The sequence below is a fragment of the Melopsittacus undulatus genome, chromosome 5 (genome assembly GCF_012275295.1).
Source record: "Melopsittacus undulatus isolate bMelUnd1 chromosome 5, bMelUnd1.mat.Z, whole genome shotgun sequence".
Lineage (NCBI taxonomy): Eukaryota > Metazoa > Chordata > Aves > Psittaciformes > Psittaculidae > Melopsittacus > Melopsittacus undulatus.
The window spans coordinates 71,568,191-71,568,642 of record NC_047531.1 but is presented as its reverse complement, the minus strand read 5'-3'; positions in this window follow the sequence as shown (position 1 = coordinate 71,568,642).

The following is a 452-nucleotide window of genomic DNA, read 5'->3' as shown; positions in this document are numbered from 1 at the left end:
TTTATTATTAATAGTTTTTGTTCCAGGAAAATGTGTTAGTTGCCTTAATATATTTTGTGGTTTGTTTTTGTCATACAATGCTATTTGAATACTTCAATAATAATATGTCATATTTAGACTTACCAGCTCCTGATGGAGACACATGTATCAAATATATTATCTTACCTTCGTAATAATTTATTAACACAGCTCGGCATCTCTTGAACTTTGTGGTATCACTCTGACAAGCGGTAAGCACAGAGCTTCATATGTTGAGAGCAGACTAATGTATTCTGAGTTCTTTTGAATTTAGTTAACAGTTACTTCTAATAAGTCTTTTTTTTGTATAAATACTTAGAAGATTCAAACAATAATATTCACAGCTGTACAGGTTAGTACAGGACACGTGGGGAAACTTTACTCATACTCTATCAAATTTATTTCACATAGGAACTTGTACTGGTTCTCATAAC